Here is a 20,257-nt window from a genome sequence, read left to right on the forward strand (position 1 = left end):
TAAGAAGTGCCAGGGTATTAATACTTTCTGAAGGCAGTTTTCCACCGATGGGTTTTGGGACGTTGTGTATAAATACCCAGTTCCCTTTTCTGTCTGGTGGAATAATTCGGAGATCCATCTTTTGCACTGTTTTCATTTTTGTGTAGAATTGAGATCCAGACACTCAATATGGGTTCTGAATTGATATCACACTCCCTATTTGTTATATCTCTTCCCTATATCACTTCCCTACAGCAACTCTACCAACGTTTTCTTCACCTGCCAAATAAACTATCTGAACGCAAATTCTTTTATAAGGGTCTGCTTTTAAGAAAATTCAAACTAAAGCAGTAGTGTGAGATATACATATTTGGCAAAATCATCTTTCTGAAGACACACAGATTTAATCGCAATTACAACTTCTACTAATATTTGCTTCACAATCTTTATTTAGTGTCCCTGGGAAGCCACAGAAAATAATGAAGGTTTAAGAATATTTAGTGATGCTGTTCACATTATTAAGAGCAAGGCACTGAATTCATGACTGTCCTCCATTCCAGCTTTGTGAACAGCATAATTGTAAGTAACTACTAATTTATACCGAGGCTAATTCGCTTTCTTATGGAAAAATTCTCATTAATCCTTAAACATATGTATACAACATACTATATTCAGTTGTAGAACTGTATTTTCCAATTGACATATTTTGCTGCTATGTTTTTCTCATTTGAACAACCAAAATCCATCTCTACAAAGCAAGCTCACATCTGTACTCTATGTTTAGGACAAAGAAAATGGAAAAACTGGAACAATACTTTGCATGCTTAGACCATGTTGATTTGGTTGTCTGGAAACACTGTTATGAATTCATCTAATTAACTCGCTGACAATATGCACTTAAAAGCCCTGTATAAACCCTTTGGAAGTACTTTCCCAATCTGCATGACAGTAGTGAACAGAGAAAAGACACTTTTTCCTATCAGTCTGATGATATTCTTTTTTTAAAAGTACATGTTCCGATAAAAATCAAATTCTGTGCTAATATCATACTGCTCTTTGTAGGACATCGTTGTTGAATATAATCGTATCATTTTGTTTAGAAACTAACACTTGGTAGTCAGTCCAAAAACGATAATATAACTTGCTTTTTCACATGATATGTTTCCTTTTTTTTTTTGTTATTGATGTTTTGGCTTTGGTTAAACCAAAAGTAGAAAATGGAAGCACCTTGTCAATGTACTGCTTCATTCAAACTAAGGGCAGCATGCCAAGTATATTGATCCCATGCAGGTTACTTACATTCTTCTCTTTGGGGAATTTATTTTCAGATATAACTTTTGCAATTTAATTAGACTTATTATACTTACATTTACTTGTTTATTTTACTTACCTTTTACATTTTATTTATATTTACTTTTTTATTTATTCAATTGTTATTAAAATAATGCAGCTTTGTTTTCATTGTATACTTCTATACAGTTACCTCTTATTTATTGCGCATGACATGGATTTTCCATCTGCTTTAGTGATATAAAATTTCCTTTTGCAATAAATGTAAGAATAGTTTTGTTGTTAGGTGTTATCGAGTTGATTTTGACTCATAGCTTCCACGTGTTACAGAGTAGAACTGCCTCATAGAGTTTTCTAGACTGTAATCTTTATGAGAGCACATCACCAGATCTGTCTCCCACAGGAGCTGCTGGGTAGTATTGAACTGCCAACCTTCTGGTTAGCAGCTGAGTGCTTAACCATGAGTCACCAGGGCTGCTGTAAAAATAATGTTGTTGTGTGCCCTGGAGTTGATTCCGACTCATAGCGACCCTATAAGACAGAGTAGAACTGCCCCATAGATTTTCTTAGGCTATAATCTTTATGGTGGTAGATCACCAGGTCTTTTCTCCCGCTGAGTGGCTGGGTGGGTTAGAATCACTGACCTTTCAGTTAGTAGCCAAGTGTTTAACCATCGAGCCTCCAGGGCTCCTTTGTAAGAATACTGGTCAAGTCAATTTAGATGAAAGTATTAAATAAAAAAAATAGAAATAACGAAAATAGGTGAAATGTGACTACAGCCTAAACTGCTGTAGCAGAACAAGATACTGTCTTAAAATTGAAAGAAAAGGTTGCTAGTTTTAGGACTGTCACTTGCTTCCTATGTGGACTTAGTCACTTCATGTTAACATTCTGGACTTCCGTTGCCTAGTTAAAACTATTGTCCCTTCTAATATTCTATAATTTTGCAATTGCAAGTCATAAAACTTCCTCTTCTTTAGCCATCTTTGACATATATAATAGAGTATCATTTTTCATATTTTTCTGTATGTTCATCTTGGGGTGTTAAATCTTTTTATTTTTTGATTCTACTAATGCCTCATGGTTGGTTGTTTTTTCTGTTGTAATTTTTATTGTAATCTCCTTTTTAGTGGGTTCTGTATTTTTCCTTCTTTCAAATTTTTGTAGGAGATATAAAGCATCAGATTTTTACCACCTGGAATAATTTCTGGTATCTTGAGGTTTTTTTTTTGTTTTCCTTTCTTTTCTCCCTCCTTTCCTCCCTCCCTTCCTTCTTTCCTTCCCTCCTTCCACCCATCCCTCCCTCCTTCCTTCCTTTTCTTTGTAGATGAACAATGCAGCTACTAATTTGCTTGTTATATTTTATCCAGAATTTGTGTACACTGTTGGGGGGGAGGGGTAGTTATTCCACATCAACTTAGTCTGACATATTACTGAAAGATTTTTTTCATATTTATATAATATAATGGGGGCTTAGGTTTAGCTTCATATAAGGGAATAGATATGCTTGTGGCTAGATCAAGTTTTAACTTTTTCATCATAAGTAGATTTTATTATAAAATATCATCTGCTCTATTCACATTAGAAGAGGACAATAATAGTTTGGTGGTAGAATTCTTGGCTTCCATGGAGGATAGTTCTAGCCAATGTTCCTCAAGCACAGCCACCACTCATCTGTCAGTGGAGGCTTGTGCGTTGCTATGATGCTGAACAGGTTTCATTGAGCTCCCAAACTGAGAGGGCCTATTGGTCTACTCCCAAAAAATTAGCCAATGAAAACCTTATGCACCAATCCCATTGTTCATGGGATCCACTCCCCATTGCAAAAAACCAATCCCATTGTGCATGGGGTCACCATGAGTTGGGTCCCAGCTCTACAAAAGCTAACAACAACATTCACATTGAAAAATTTTTAAATACATAGAGGTAAATATGGTTATTTTTCCCACTGATAATGTCCAATGTATGTATTTATTAATTTTATTGCACTTTAGGTGAAAGTTTACAGAGAAAATTAGTTTCTCATTAAACAATTAATATACAAATTGTTTCCTGACATTCGTTGCCAACCCTGTGATGTGTCAACGCTCTCCCCTTCTCGATCTCAGGTTCCCCATTTCATTCATCCAGTTTTCCCGTCCCTTCCTGCCTTCCCATCTTTGCTTTTCAGCTGGTGTGCCCATTTAGTCTAGTATACATGGTTGAACTACATGTGTTAGTTTATTTTATAGGCCTGCCTAATCTTTGGCTGAAGGGTGAACTTCAGGAGTGAATTCAGGACTGAGTTAAAAAGGGTGTCCAGGGGCCATACTCTCGGGGTTACTCCAGTCTCTTTCAGACCAGTAAGTCTGATCTTTTTTTGTGAGTTTAAATTTTGTTCTACATATTTTCTCCCAGTCTGTCTGGGACTGTCTATTGTGATCCCAGTCAGAGCAATCGGTGTTGGTAGTCAGGTACCAGCTAAGCTGTTCTGGACTCAGTCTGGTGGAGGCTGTGGTAGTTGTGGTCCATTAGTCCTTTGGACTACTCTTTCCCTTGCGTCTTTGGTTTTCTTCAATCTCCTTTGCTCCAGACAGGGTTGGACCTTTAGCCATATCTTAGATGGCCACTCGCAAGCTTTTAAGACCCCAGATGCTACTCACCAAAGTAGAATGTAGACATTTTTCTTCATAAACTATGTTATGCCAGTTGAGCTAGAGGTCCCCGAAGACCATGGTCTCCAGCCCTCAGCCCAGTAACTCGGTCCCTCAGGGAGTTTGGATGTGTCTATGAAGCTTCTATGACTTTTCCCTGATCAAGCTGTGCTGATTTCCCCAGTATTGTATACTGTCTTACCCTTCACCAAAGTTACAACTTCTTTATTGTCTAATGTTTTTCCCTCCCCATTCCCCCCCCCTTGTAACCATCAAATATTGCTTCTTTCTGCATGTAAACCTCTTCATGAGTTTTTGTAATAGTGGTCTCATACAGTATTTGTCCTTTTTTGATTAACTTATTTCACTCAGCATAATGCCCTCTAGATTCATCCATGTTGTGAGATGTTTCACAGATTCATCATTGTTCTTTACTGATGCATAGTATCCCATTGTGTGTATGTACCATAATTTGTTTATTCATTTATCTGTTGATGGGCACTTAAGTTGTTTCCATCTTTTTGCTATTGTGAATAATGCTGCAGTGAACATGGGTTGCACATGTCTATTTGTGTGACAGCTTTTATTTCTCTAGGATAGATTCCTAGGAGTGGGATTGCTGGATCCTATGGTATTCCTATTTCTAACTTTTTAAGGAAGCACCATACCATTTTCCAAAATGGCTGTACCATTTTGTATTCCCACCAGCAGTGCATAAGAGTTCCAATCTCCCTGCAGCCTCTCCAACATTTGTTATTTTGTTTTTGGTTTTGGTTTTTTGATTAGTGCCAGTAATGTCAGTGTGAAATGGTATTTCATTGTAGTTTTGATTTGCATTTCTCTAATGGCTAGTGATTGAGAGTGTTTCCTGATGTGTCTGTTAGCTGCCTGAATGCCTTCTCTGGTGAAGTGTCTGTTCATATCCTTTGCTCATTTTTTATTTGATTATTTATCTTTTTGTTGTAGAGGTGTTGGATTTTCTTATAGATTTTAGATATTAGACCTTTGTCAGATATGTCATAGCCAAATTTTTTTTCCCAGTCTGTAGTTTCTCTTTTTACTCTTTTGGTAAAGTCTTTTGTTGAACTTAAGTGTTTAATTTTTAGAAGGGTCCCAGTTATCTAGCTTCTCTTCTGGTGTTTATATATTGTTAGTTATGGTTTGAAAATATGTTTTTTGATACATTGATTACCTTTAGCTATTTACACTTAAGTATGTCATTCTTTTATTGAAATTCAAAAGTTTAAAAATCTAAATATTGTTAAGAAAATTCACAATCCCATCCTAGGGTACATAATTCTTTTCATTTAGTTATGTAATGTGTTCTCTTGTCAAATGTGATTTACTATGTAATTGAATAGATTTTCATTTCAACAAGAAGTACTTTCTGAAAATCATCGACATGTGGAAATGGCAATGGTTCCCCTTAAACCTTGAAAACAATTACTTTAAAGGACCCATTTTGATAGACTTTAAAAAGTTCAATAGTTCAGTAAATAAAGTAGGTCAAGTGTTAATCATATTTTTATACTCCAGCAAATGCATGTGTCAATTGGACACATTAATATTTCACTGAGTTTGATGTTCCCAATCACACTCAATCATTACCTTTTGGTTTCTAATTAATAAATATTTGTCCTTCATAACTTAGCTTAAATATTACTTCTTAAAGCGAATCTTCTATGACCACCTAAATTTGGTTATGACATATGCTTACATAACACCTGATCATCACATGTATCACAGTTTATTGGGATTACATGTTTAACTTCTGCCTTTTCCATTACTCTGTAAGCTCCCTGAGGTCAACAACCATGTTATTTGGTTTCCCTCTGTATCTCCAATCCTTAGACGCTTAAAGGTGCTAGAAAATATGTGCTGACTGCAAGAATGAATGTTAAACAAATATAATTTCAGGACTATTCCAGTACATAATTCTAAAACACATCATGTTAATTGATAGTTCTGGTAAAATCCATGCAATGTAATGGAATCCAAATAACTGCTACTTTCAGGTGTTTATAAACTGTGTTCTCTTTAACAATGAACTTGGACAATGGTAAAGACCATAACTGTTCTTGTATGCCCTTTTTGATCTAGCCGTCATTGTTCCCAAGGTTGAAAATGTGGGTCTCCGTTAATCCAAACGCATGTGTTCATCTTCTTTTGGATTGTCCTTACTGCTTGGGTCTCAATTTCCTTTTATGCAAAACAAAGGATTACACTACAATGAAGATCTCTAGGGAAAACTTTGTAACTGACATATTAATCAACATCATTTCATATTTCTGCTTAAAATTTTCTACAGTTTTATCTTACTATTTTCATTCTAATATTCCAGAAACAACATTAGCCCTTCTGTAGGGATTCCTGCTTTCCAACTAAATAATAGGGAAAAAATGGCAGTAACGTAAGTCTTGATTTTTGAAATAATATTTTTCTATTTTGGCATTTTCATTTCAGGAAAATTATCTGATTGATCTTGGATTTTCAAGCATCTTGGCTGCTCAACGTATCTGAATCTCTCTAAAAAACTAATTTAGACAACAGAAAAGGAGACCTGAGAACAAGTTAATTGAATGCTTCCATTTGTAATGTTTGTTATATAATCTAGAGCCCAAAGTCTCATTTTTGCTAACAAATCTCATTGTTCTCTAGGAATTTTTTAGAAAGAGTCTATATTTTTTAGATTTTCAAATATATTTTAGTTTAGTTGTTTCTTGTTTTGTTTTTTTTCCTTGATTTATAACATTTAGTTGATCCCTGGCTCTATTTTCCACTGTTTCCATTGTTGAAAGTTCATAGCAGACAATTTTCTAGTATATTTATTTAAAGACTACTTTTAATACAGCTAAAAGAAATTCAATATAGTAAACTATAAATTAACATTGGGGTAGAAAAACATAACATTTTCTCTGATCTTAATTTTCCAGGCAGGATTTTACTGGTATATAAATTCCTGTTGTATCTTCAGATAATTCGGTTATAAATAGGTACATACAATAAACAACTCAACTCCTCCCAAGTTTAGTAATACTTTAAATGGTTTTTTTCAGGGCCTGTTCATTCATTTGATTCAATAAACCTGTAAGATGCGGTTGCAAACTACCAATGGATCTACATTAAAAAATAAAGAATGGAAAAATTTCTGTTTATACACTGCTGGGAACCAGTGTGTTACTTAGGTAATTTTTCTTTGTAGCTAAAATTAATACCTGGACACTTCAGAGTTATTTAGTGTTATATAAATCAGCATTTGAATCTTGTTAGTACAATTCTCCTCTCACATTTTTTTTTTTAATTACAGTTGTTTCCGCCTGCTACAAAATACTTCAAGTTTAATTTGAATATTAAAGAGTTTTATGGCAACATTTTGGCTGCTTCTTGTAGTGAGATCCATTTGTAATTACCAGTCTTAAGTTTCATAGGGCTTTTTAGGGAAGTGATTGATTACTTTGCTGTGGTGGTATATAATTTGTGACTCTGATTACTTCAGTGTTACTTGGGCTCTAGAGTTGCATGATTATTATTTTTTTTTCTTCAGGTTACAGGCTCTCTCTGCTACGTTCTTTCTTAAATCTAAAAAATAAAATAAAATAAGTCAGCCCTTGGAATGATATATAAAACTTGAGAACACATATGTGTCCAAGAACTGGAAGTTGAGATTGTTAAGTCTTAAATCTAGAGAGGCAACCCAGAAGTATATACAAAGAATCTTATCATTTTAAAGTACTAAGGAACTTTAAAGGTCACCTTGTCCAGTTGTAGTAGCATAATCCCATTTTGTATTCCATGTTTTGATATATTCTCTCTACCAATACACTACAATGTATGAGCTAATTATTAAATGATTAATGTGTTTTGTTGAGTATTGAATTGTGCCCCCTCCCTGTAATACGTGTTGAAATTCTAACCCCTGTACTTGTAAATAGGATTTTCCTTTTGCTAAGTTAATGAGGTCGTGCCAGAGTAGGGTCAGTCCTAAATCTAATTACTGCTGAGTTGTAAGAAGAGCAGAATAGACACAGACACAGACACACACACACATGCAGGGGGAAGACACTATATGAAGACAGACACACATGGCAGATACATCTACAAGCCCAGGAATGCCAAGGATTGCTGGCAGCTACTAGAAGTTGAATAGACAAGAAAAGACCTCCTCCTACAGCTGAGCTCTGGATTCAGACTTCTAGTCTTCTCAACTGTGAGAAAATAAATTTCTGTTCTTTAAGTTTACCCACTTGTGGTATCTTTTGTTATGGCAGAACTAGATAACTAAGACATAGTTCTTATATTGTTTCATCAAAGCCATTTGTATCTGCCATTCAGAAATTCTAATCAGCATACAATAATTAGTGTAACATCAAAAAATTAATATTATTTCATCCTAAATATGAAATAATATGGAACTTGATATTTTGGTTTAGTTTTTGCTTCTTTATTAAAAGTAAATGTGTTTGAAATAATAAAAATAAAAACGTAAATATTTTTGAAATAATAAAAAGAGCCTTTCTCCACTTCATTATTACTTTCAAGAATTTCATTTTATAAGGAATCAAGGTCCTGACTGATTTTCAAGTTCACACTCAAAAGTTCTGGAGTTCTAATCCTTACTCTGATTATCAGTTTTCCCATCAGTAAAATGAGGACCTCAGAAAGGACTAGACGAAAGGAATGTACAGATGGATCTTTTCATAGAGTGTCAAATTGTAATTCATTTTGAAAGATGATGATATGCTGAAACAAAATCACTGCACGATTAAGATGCTGACTGCTAAGATGCAGAATCACTTGAGTTCCACATGACTATACTGATGTGAGCTATATAAAGCTCTCACCATTGCTCTCCATCCCAGCTTCTGTAAATCTCTTACTTCTGCATTAGATCACGAAGTCATGAGGGCAGACAACATCGTTTCAACAGTACAGGACAATTTAAGTAATATTACCTGATGCCATTCAGTAACAAAAATCCTATGGCAGCACTCATTAAAATGATCACCCAGATGATTAAGGATATGCTGATATTGTTCTTTAAAGATATTCATCAATAGAAATACACAGTTTTTAAAATATAAGTATAATAAAGAACTCTCGTGTCCCTAATAGTGTATCCATACACGCTGTTTGAGAAACAAATTTGCAAGAAAGTCCATTTCTATGAATATGAGTCTCTTAAATTGGCTATGTGTGCACCACATTGAATCTTCTGGTCACAAGGAGGTATCTTTAGTAGGAATTTGAAGCCAAAAACATAAAATGGCAGACTGTTCTGCCAACTGCTACTGGGTATCACATGTGCCATTGTAGCCACAGACCAATGGACAATAAGTAGATAGTCTTCAACAGCCAGCAGGGAAAGTTCTACCCAATCAGACTGAATTAAAAAGAAATGCAAAATTTTTACGTCAGCCCTATCTCTATGGCTTAATGTACCCAGAAACAACTTTCAGATGACATGTTGGCCATAGAGAGGCTTCTTAAAAACTATAATATTTTTCCCCTGTCTCCTCAGTAGAGAAGATAGTAAAACCTACTCTTAGTTCCAGTTAGGCCACTAACAAGTGTAATGCTGGATCGGTCACATATTCGTCATTCATAAAATCAGAGAAACATATGCTATTGTTGTTGTTATGTGCCAATCGAGTCAATTCGTCTCACAACAACTGAATAGGATAGAGTATAAGTGCTCCAAATGGTTTCCTAGGCTATAATCTTTACAGGAGCAAATTGCCAGGTCTTTCCGCCCACAGAGCAGCTGATAGGTTCAAACCCTCGAACTTTCCCTTAGCAGTCAAGTGCTTAACCGTTGTGCCACCAGAGCTCCTTGGAATATATATTAGTATATGTCATAATATTAACCTCTCTGAGCCAGACTCAGTAAAACAACTTTAACTTAGGTGACCTCACTTAATTGTTATAACAAGCTAAATATATTTATTTCCATTTTATAGATATGGAAACTGAGGCTCAGATTGAATTTGTTACTTGCCTAAATTATGACAGAGCTGGCTTTGAATACAGTGGGTATGTTCCAAAGGCCACACTTCATCATTGTATTCTATTGGCATTCTGCTCACCAAAGATGTTTGTATTTTAGTAATCTTTGAATGTATATTGCAGAGCTCAGATCTATGGCAAAGTAAACTGACTCAGTGGTTCTAATTTATAAACGGAAAATGGAATTTAAATACAAATAACATTTGCAAGGTTAAAAGTCTAGCAGAAAGATGATGTCTGCACTTAGAGCAATATTTCTATTGGACAAAAACACCCAAAACCAAACTCACTGCTGTTGAGTTGATTCTGACTCATAGAGACCCTAAAGGACAGAATAGAACTGCCCCACAGGGTTTCCAAGGAGCTACTGGTGGATTTGAACTGCCAACTTTTGGTTAGCAGCCAAGCTGTTAACCACTATGCCAACAGGGCTCCTCTATTGGGCAAGGTCTATTAAAATACCCCACCTGTGCTCCTTAATCTTAGCATTGCTTCTGAATTGACTGTGTGTACCTATGTGTGTTTAGGGGGATCTGAGGGCTTCTGAGGGCTAATTCCTGTTTTAAATAGATTTTTCTGATTTCTAATTGCAAAATTATCTTGCTGTGGCAAGCTTCCTCAAGTTTCCCCTATGATTTCCATCTTTGATTGCCCCCTGAAACCATCAGATTTGAAAACTCTACTCATAATAGATGGCATTAGTTAACATCAACAGTTACATTTTGTTCTTTAATCAGCATCAAGTTTCCCTTTATTTAAAGTTACAAGAAAATAATATTTAAATAGTGAATAAAGCTTCAAATCCATGCTTAATTATTAATGTCCCAACCTTCCTTTCAATTGACTTGAAGTTGTACAATACCCAGAATTGATTTATGTATAATTAAAATGGTCAATTTTTAGTTTATTTTATAATTAGAGTGGTTTGGATTGCACAAACATGTGAAGGTGAATGCATACACACACACACAGATACACACGCAGAGACAGACACACCCACACGCACTTCCATGGAATCAAAATTACACATAGCTGTAGTTTCAATTGGGTGATTTTCAGTTACAAGTATGTACTCTTGGCCTGAACTTTAGGAGGTCAGAGCTACAAAACAACCCTATGATGAAGTAGATTCTCAATTATAAGGAACCTCTCAGAATTAATCAGATTGTTACTGATAAACCAATCAGATATACATTCCTTCTATATGGTACAATGGGAAATACTGGATTCACTGATTCTGTTGTGATATGATTAACCTCCTGATTGATTTGGCTAAAAAATACAACTGAATCCTGCAGCTGTATCATATGTTCAGAATCATGCAGCGTTGGCATATCCTATATCACTTTGAAGATTCCCTTTCTAAGTAATATTTCTTACTTTGTCTAGACATACATGTAAGAGCAGACAAAGTGTGATTCCATACCTACGCTATCATCCCTGGAAAGTTTCCCTTTAAATGCAACTGTCTATGAATGTGCAAAGAGGGTGAAAGTTTTGTCATCATATTATCTTTAAAAACCTGTATGACATTCGGAACCTAACAAGTTGAAAGTAACAAGAAAGACTGAATTTAAGACTACCTTAAAAATGGACGAATATGTTGGCACTTTCTTTCAACAAGGTTACATGGAGACTTCTCTTTCCAATAATAACCAAAGAAGTAAAGGAAAGAAAAAAAATCTCTTAAAGAGTACTGCTTTAATCTGTATGGAAAGACTGCAAAGCATGCAATTATAAGTGTGTAAAAAGTCAGGAAGTGAAAAAGCCAAAATAATGAGAGATTCTTGTAATATCTAGTGTCACAAAGTTACAGTTCTGTCAGAAGTTTCGGTCTCAAGAGGTATCTTGGAGAGGAAAAAAAAGCCGTGAGAAATAATAACTAGAACTTGGCAAAGAAAGCTCCTTTATGAGAAGTACCTGCAGGGCAGAAATAATTGGAAGCAGAAGCTTCCACTGCCCTGACAGGTGCCTCTTGGTTCCACCAGAAGTGGACTCCCTACAGGACCAACACTGAGTATAATAAAAAATCACCTGGGAATGATCTCAATATTGTATTTGGACAAACGAAGAGGAAAGTGAAGAGAGACATAACTTAAGTGGACATCCAAACCATGTCCACTTTGGAGCTAGGGGACAATTACTGGGGTAGTTCAGGCCACAGCATGTGTTAGCCTGAAGAATCCAGTGGGTATTTTCTTGGGTGACGAGGATAATTGTTTCTATGCCCTCATTCATTTTTTGAGAAACTTTAGTGTTTAGTGGAAGAAACCTTTCCTCTTTGTAGCACTGCAGAGTGCTTGCCCTTTGGGAATTCATTTCACCTCAGGGAAATGAGAGGATGTTGTTGAAGAGAAAAGTGGGGTATCGATGACCACCCTTTCAGCACCAATGCTGGTTTCCCTGCCAAGAAACAGCCCCGAAATTTTGCTGAATAGAAAGAAAAGTCTGCATGCTTTTTTGATTCACTAAAAAATATCTAGTTTCAGAATTTTAATTTATTATTATGTAATGATGGAGTTTAAAATGATCTATCTACCTATCAATCATCTATCATCTATCCATCTACCCACCCTAGCTAGCTAGCTGTAGAGAGAGAGAGAGACAGAGAGACAGAGAGACAGAGGTCCAAATAGCTGTGTTATTACTATCTTGACAGTAAGGAACCCTGCATATTTTTAACAGGTTTGATTGAAATGAGATATTGAAGAAAGGAACTGAGGTGCATGGGAGGTTTATAATAATATTATAATCTGTAAAATAAAAAAAAAACCTGGGAAATGTATTTATAACTTGATTGTTACTAAAAATAGTTAATTTAGCAGACTGTTGTCTGAAGAATTGTACATCTAGAGTGGATTGGAGTATACCATTTGGAATCATGTTACTGTGAACAGCATGATTAGGCCTAAAGGTGTATTTCCTAGAATCCCCTTGGCTGTTACAGGTTAGATTTGGCCAAAAGAGAAACCTGCATGAGATTTGGGAGGTAAGTAAAGTAGTGACTATTACTTTCTGAAGGTGCTTAATCAGATGCAGTAGTGGACAATGGCAAAGGTGCCTGGCTGGTGTCCTCACTCACATTCACTCCGTGTCCACTGTTCTTCTCTATGGATGGCTTGTTGACCGCATGGCTCCAGGTCTATCATCAGATACTTTGATGCATAACCAACGAGGAACCACAACTTTCCATAGGCCTCCCTCCTTTCCTTCCACCATGGTATAGGAAAAAGAGTACTGGATCAGGAACTCAGAAGACCTACATTCTTATCCATATTTTCCCATAGCTATGTGACCTTGGACAATCACTCATCCACTCTTCACCTCAGTTTCCTCAATATATGATAAATAGATTGTACTAGAGGAGCTCTCATGTTCTTTGTAGCTCTAAACATTGATCTATGCTTTTGCTAGTCTTTTATTGCCAGCTACCTTGTGCAGGAGTTGAATAGAGTGAATGATTTCATTACTTCCTCAGGTATGTATACATGCTTCACCTAACAAAGTCTGTTATCTCCTGAAATCAATTTAGTGCCCCATGTTTTATTTCTGCTCTGAAAGACAAAGCATTTGAGACTCTGCTTTAGGAAATTTATCCTACTGTCCTGGACTATGTATCTTTAAAAAGTATGGGGAAAAAATTGAATCCAAGTGACTTCTTCCAAGTAATGCCAAAAAAATTACATTGTGGGTATAGGAAACATTGATGCACCAGTTTTCTTTATTTTTAATTATTTTTGAACAAATGTAAACTAAACCATCTATATGTCTAGATGGAGTCCTTATGGCACAGTGGTTAAGAGTTCAGCTGCTAACGAAAAGATTGGCAGTTCGAATCCACCAGCTGCCCCTTGGAAACCCAATGGGACAGTTCTACTATGTCCTATAGGGTTGCTATGAGTCAGAATCAACTCAACAGCAACAGGCTTGGGTTTTTTTTGTTTGTTTGTTTGTTTGTTTTGGTATATGTCTAGAGCAAAAATAGCAAAAGACAGCTGCAAAGGGAACTTGAAAATAAGGAAAGAATGGGTAAGTTTATTGTTTGGAGAAATTTGAGGGAGAAAAGTGACAGAGAGATTCCATGAAAGAAAAAAAAAATCAGTTGGTTCTTCCCTGAAAAATTATAATAGTCATTAGTATTTAATGAATGATAAGGTTAAATAAAACATTAAATCAATGAATGAAATACGATTTCTAAAGAGAATTTGTGTTTTTTTCCTTTATAATGATTGTGAACATCTAATCATTATAAGCTTAGTGTACATCCATTTCAACCCTAAGCTCATAAGATTTGCAGACCAATGAGTGTTCATCTCAGAGCTTGGTACCACATGTTTTCATCTTCCTTGAAGCATGATATTTTGCTTATCAAATATTTCAAATTATTTTAGGAAACACTGTGGTATCTATCTATGTGTCATTCATTTAAAAAATACTTACTGAATATGGACTATGAGCCTGGCACTATTCTAAACACTGAGAATACAACCATGAAAAATGCAAGTTTTTGCCCTCATAAAGTTTATATTGCAAAATTGGAGGTGGGGTGGGGCAGGCAGAGGCTGACAATATACGTAAAACAAGTAAATAAATCATGTCTCACACCATGGTGGTAAATGCTATGTGGAAAAGCCAAGCAGATGATCATGTAGGAGTGGGGAAAGGTTTCAATTTCATATAGGGAGGGCAGAGATGACCTCACTGTTAAAGTAACATTTGTGGTCTAAAGAAATTACAGAAGTGCATGATGGGTATATTCGGAGGAAGAGAGCACCATGAAGAAAGAATGGCTTATACAAAGCCCAGAGGCACAGCTGGAAGAAAGTGAGGTGGGCCAGTGGTGGAGACTGGTAGACCAGACTGGATTTTAGAGGAATGAGCTGTTGTATGGGCTTGGGCTTTTCTTCTGAGAGGGACGGAAAGTCATGAGGATTGTGGGCAGAACTCTATGAGCCAATCACTTTAAAAAAGATGAAAGTGTAAGTCATAAATATTCAGCTACTGAGTAAGTGAAGGAGAGAGACATGGCAGAAAGTAAAGATCTATAATGTGGGAAATGAATGAAGGGGGGAAGAAAGAAGTGTGAGAGTGGGAAAGACAAAAAAAGAAAGAAAATTCCAAAAACTCAACTTGGTCAGTTTACCTGGAATTAAGATCAGGGCAACTAATTCACATTAACAAAGTTCAAAAGAACAGCAGTAACGAATCCAAATGACTACCTCTACATCACAACAGAGAATAGGCCCTTTCCTGAATCAAAACAGCCATGTCAACCAACCAAATACTATGATGCCAAATTATCTTGATAATATTTACTAGGTGAGCAAGAAATTAACAACTAATAATACTGATGACTAACATGGCAGCACTTACCACGAGCTAGGAAATGTGCATGGGGCTCATTTAATGCATTTTTCTCATTTAATCCTTCTAAGCACTAAAGTAAGGAGCCCTGGTTGTCCAGTGGTTAAGCATGCAGCTGCTAAGTGAAAGGTTGGCAGTTCGAACTCACCCAGCGGCTCTGTGGCAGAAAGACCAGGTAATCTGCTTTGTTAAAGACTAGAGACTAGAAAACCTTATGAGGATTCTGTTACATGGGGTTGTTATGAGTCGAAATTCACTCGATGGCACCCAATAACAACAACAAGCACCAAAGTAGCCAATATTATTACTTGCTTTCTATATATAAAGAAATACAAGCCGAGAAACCTGAAGGATTGGCCAGAGACACATAACTAGAAAGTGTAGAGCCAGTATTTGAAGTCCAGTGTATTTAATTGCAAAGTCCATCCTCAACATTTGCAACATGCTGGTTCTTAACTGTAATCACACAGAGTCATCCAAATTTAACAGCATATAAGATTCCTCATAGAAGCAGATACTGAAGTCCTGTGAAATTGTCCCTGGGTTACAGAGTCAGAGGCTATAATGCACTCAAAACAATGCAGATGTTTGTGCGCAGACACAGAATGAGTTGAATGAGGGCAAAATACCAGTTGCATTCACTCAAGGTCTCTCCTTTAACCTCTATTATTTCAAATGACTTGTCTCTTGCTGTTCTGTGTACACAGTCTAAGAAATGTTGTTGCTAAATATGGAACAGTGATGAGAGGAATACTCCATCTAAAGTTAGAAAGATTAACCAGCTGACCTTTCATATTCTTTCAAGACAGCCAAGCGATCTTTATGTTTCCTTGTGGTTATTGAATAATTCTAAGTAAAAGTTCATGACCATTTATTTTTATTTTCATATTGATGGAATCAGTCATTTTTGTTATTCTTTATGTTTTTGGATGTTATAAACTTTCATTGTTTCTAAAAATGTCAGTAGGGAAAAAAAGTTTGGCAATTATTATTATTATTATTATTTCTTTTTCAAAAGCATAATAAACTACTGTGACATTCTTAATTGTGTCTTTCTAACACCTGTAAAACCTTTCAGGTTGAATCCACACTTGAATTCTTTGGGCTCAGGTGTAGCTAAATTTGGAAATTTTATAAAAAGAAGATGATAGATTATATTAAAAATACGTTTTAGATTCATTCAGTTCATTTAATAAGCATAATTTCTTCTTTACCTCATCTGTTTGCACCATTAACACTTCGTATCAATTAAAACCAAAACATTTTTCTTCATAAAATTAATATCATAAATTATTACACTATTAGTACTCTACTCTTTTACCTTTGCATATCCCAAAACATTATTGTTGTTGTAGGCAGCGTTTATTTAACTCCTAGGCTCAGCTCAACTGTGACCCCTTCTGAAAGATTTTCTCTAATATCTCTGGAACATTCTAATTCCTGCTCTGTCAGACTGATTATAAATATGTCCCTGATGCATTACTCCTTTTTATATCCATGCCTTTTGTATTGTGACTATATAGCTCTTCCCATCTTATTAGAGTATGTTTCTCTCCTCTTGAATCTAGGTTGGATGTGTGAATTGTTTTGGCAAATAGAATGCAATAGAGATGAACCTGTGCTAGTTCCAAAGCCCTGAACCCTTTCCCTCATTCTCTCGACACCCTGCCCCCTTTGTGAGAACAAGCTCAGGATACTCTATGGTAATGAAAGACATAAGACTTGGTCAGTATTGTTGTGCTAGGTGACTGCCAGTCAACAGCCAGACATGAGTGAGGCTCATTCTAGAAAACACCCAGCCCCCAGCTCACCTGCCAGTTGAGCACAGATGTGTGAGTGAGCCCAGCCAAGATCAGTCAAGCCTGGCCCAGAACAGCAAAACCACCCAGCTGACCCATAGATGCAATACATGTTTACTAGTTTAAATCTCTGAGTTTTGGAGGTGGCCTCTTATGCAGTAATAGATGATAAAGCTTCATTTGTTGCTGCTAAGCACTTATTCCTCTTCTCTCACAATAATTAACACTGCTTGCATACTATTTTACTCTCTAATCATTTCAGCCATGCATGTCTTGGTTTCCCAAGTAGATTTAAGACCATATAAGAAGAGCTCAGTGTGTTTTCAACTATATATTTTTTAAAAAAATATTTTAATACCTATAATAGTGGTGGAGCCCTGGTGGAGCCCAGGTGGCACAGTGGTTAAGAGCTCAGCTACTAACCAAAATGTTGGCAGTGCAATTCCACCAGCCCTTCCTCGGAAACCCTATGGGGCTAGTTCTACTCTGTCTTGTAGGGTCACTATAAGTGGAATCGACTTAATGGCAATGGGTTTTGGTTTTCATAATAGCAGTGAACTTCATAGAGCAAAGGGAAGAACATTGGAATAAGCATCAGCTAGACAAAGGTTTTTTTGGGTTGTTGTCGTTTTTTTAGGTTAACTGCAAATCCTGGTTTTTTCACACGCATAACCTTGGGCAAGCCTCTTAACCTCTCTGAACCTTCTAAATGTTAAACCCAAATGTTGGCTACTACACCATGTTATTGCAAAGACCAGCATCTGGATACTATCCTTTTACTTAGATAACAAAGCCAAGGAACATGCACTTTTATTTTCCACTTTCCATTGCAGGCCCAGATTTGAAAGCTTTAGTCACTCCAAACTCTCTTGGACATCTCTCTTCCTTTGTACTACATTGGCATTTCAAATCGTCTTTCTCGCCAGCAACTCTTGCATTTTCAATATGTTGAACAATATAAAAATTCTAATGAACTGATATTTTTTTCATTAAGAATGTAAATAATATTAATATATCGCTTGCAGATCTAGCCAAAATGATACATTTAATGTTGCCTCCATTTGCTTGTATACCTGGGTAATTTCACTCACTGATTCTTTCTAAAGGCTTAAAATCCTACTGGAGTTTAACTTAAAGAAACAAAGTTCTGAGAATGGATACAAACATATCTGTATGTTGATGGCAAAATTATTGATTTAATAGCTAGCAGAATATACCACCCAATAACTAGCTAATTGGCAATAATTATACTCAGTTTTCAGGGAAATTTGCAGGTGTCACAAAACTCATAATACTTTTGCTTAGGCACATATAATTATAACTATTTGCAAATTACAAATAATCATTTACCTATAGATAGATCTAAATAGCAGATTGCAGATACAAATGATATATCTCATAAATAGTGAGCTATCAGTAGAGCTACATCATAAATCTATTAGCAAGAAAACTACTTTCATGCCCTAATATCAGCTAAACAAAAATGTTTTTAAGCAAATGTTTGGCTCTCATAATTCTGGAGCACTTGTTTTTTGGCACAATGCACTTGGTTTAAAACCAGTGTAATTAGCCAGGGTTGGCAAAGTTTCCTTGGATAGAGTACATGTTTGTGGTCGTTTGGAATGTGTAAGGATCTACCATTCAGTTGTAGCTCTTGTATTTATTCTTCAGAAAATTTGGAACTATAGATACACAAATGAGCTTATGAGAGTCTTGGAAACCTATGAATGATATCCCACCTAAACAATTATTAGACTTGCTTGACACCATCAGGTTCAACTTGCAGAGCCCAGATACTTAGAAAAATTTTACTCATTTCCTAACGCTCAATAGATTGCTTTTCAAAGCTCTGTTGATCAGAGGAACTCCAGCATGCTATACATTTTCATTTTATACTGTGAAAGGCTTAGGCAGCAGAAATAACCAAACAACTAGTTTGGATTGTGATTCTGGTTGAATTCAGTGACTGTAGGTAGGCAGGTTCTAATTCTTCACTTTACAAAGGCTCAAATACGACCAAGTTGCCTTTGAACTTGAAAATCTAGTTTACTTATATCCTACTAAATGCCACTATAGGATCCATCAAGAAATCAAAATTTACTTATTAGATTACTCTAGATCTAGAACAATATGTATATTGATACTTGAGATAAAATTCTGTTAATGATATTTTGTTGATTCTAATATGCATATTTTTCACAATTTAACGTCTCTGAAGTAGATACTCATCACAGTCAGAAGCTTCATACAGGGACTGTTGGCCAGGCAGCATTCACGAAGTAGTTTCTTGATATATGCAAATATTGTATGTTGTCATCTTTATTAGGGGCATCACTAAACACCCGCAACCTGACATACAAGTCATCAAACCATTTAAGAATCATTGGAGGAAGAAGTATAAGACCTAAATGTTGTCTGATGATCTTCCATTGATATGATCTGGTAAGATCAGAAAAGCTATAGAACTTGCAGAATGGGGCTCAGAGCTTAGGGGAAAATGGTGGAGACAACAATGGAACAATCTAAGAAACACCAATGCTTAGATGGCACAGAAGACAATACTGTGTGTGAAAACGCTGACATCAACAACTGATTTGCAATAGTTAGATATCAATGTTAAGACATTTTAGGAGTACTTTAACAGTTTTTAAAGTCATTTCTCTTTTTACATATGCACAGGAGTTGCTTATAAGAAAACAGATCTAAAATCTCAATCATTGTATTTAATAATTATAAATATAAAATTTAGTTGTAAGACAGTATGAAGCAATAAGACAGCATTTTTGTCATAGTTTATTTGGCAGTATTATTATTATTATTTTTGGTTTGGGTTCTACAAAAAATAATGAAGTCTCTAACAATCATTGGCACCCGTAGGGTTAATGAACTATGCTACTCTTGATCTGGACTGCCAGAAGAACAAATAAATCTGTCTTGGAAGAAATACAGCTGGAATGTCCTTAGAAGTGAGGACGGCGAGACTTTGTATCACGCACTTTGGACATATTATCAGGAGGCTCCTGGAGAAGAACATCATTCTTGGTAAAGTAGAGGGTTAGAGAAGAAGAGGAAGACCCTCAGCAGGATGCACTTACACAGACGCTGCGTCAGTGGGCTTAAACATAGCAAAGATTGTGAGCATGGCACAGGACTGGCCACTGTTTCATTCTGTTGTACATAAGGTTTCTA

This window comes from Trichechus manatus, unplaced genomic scaffold (genome assembly GCF_000243295.1).
Source record: "Trichechus manatus latirostris isolate Lorelei unplaced genomic scaffold, TriManLat1.0 scaffold00020, whole genome shotgun sequence".
Taxonomy (NCBI): Eukaryota; Metazoa; Chordata; class Mammalia; order Sirenia; family Trichechidae; genus Trichechus; species Trichechus manatus.